The sequence below is a fragment of the Apis dorsata genome, unplaced genomic scaffold, assembly GCF_000469605.1.
Source record: "Apis dorsata unplaced genomic scaffold, Apis dorsata 1.3 scaffold_129, whole genome shotgun sequence".
Classification (NCBI taxonomy): domain Eukaryota; kingdom Metazoa; phylum Arthropoda; class Insecta; order Hymenoptera; family Apidae; genus Apis; species Apis dorsata.
Window position 1 is genome coordinate 701,217 of NW_006263422.1, and position 630 is coordinate 701,846.

The window sequence follows — 630 nt, forward strand, 5'->3', positions numbered from 1 at the left end:
GAGATAACTGCATATTGTCCCATAAAACAATAATATAAAGTGACTGGTATAAATACCCATACGCTTATGGGTTATAGAAATATGTGTTTTATCGATATATTTCTGACGTCTCACATTGAAACAAGGATATGTATCGTTAATTACAGTATTCGTCGCGGTGAATTTACCGAAACCATTACTAGTTTTTTAGTATTAGTCTGAAACAACTTTAACAAATATGAAAACACCTCGTTAGTTAAATCTTCCGGCATCATTAGCCAATATAGTAGAATAAGATTAGATTTTCTAACCGTTTTCACGGTTGTAATGATTTAAATGCACCAAATTGTTTAATAACAATTACGATATATCGATGTGTCAGTAACATACGAGTAAGACACGTATTACCGTTCATTGTTCACTAATACGCAAAGTAAACTAAGTGTATTTCATTTGCTTAGTTATGCACCGTTTTTTCATTATCTTTCACAAAATGGTATTAGTATGATTTATTTTTATCATTATTAAAACTATTGCTATTATTATTACATTATTAATATTATTATCATTATTATTAATTTCGTTGTACTTTATATGTTTTTTCTTTTTTTTTTTTTTTTTTTTTTTTTTTTTTTTTTTTTTTTTTTTTTT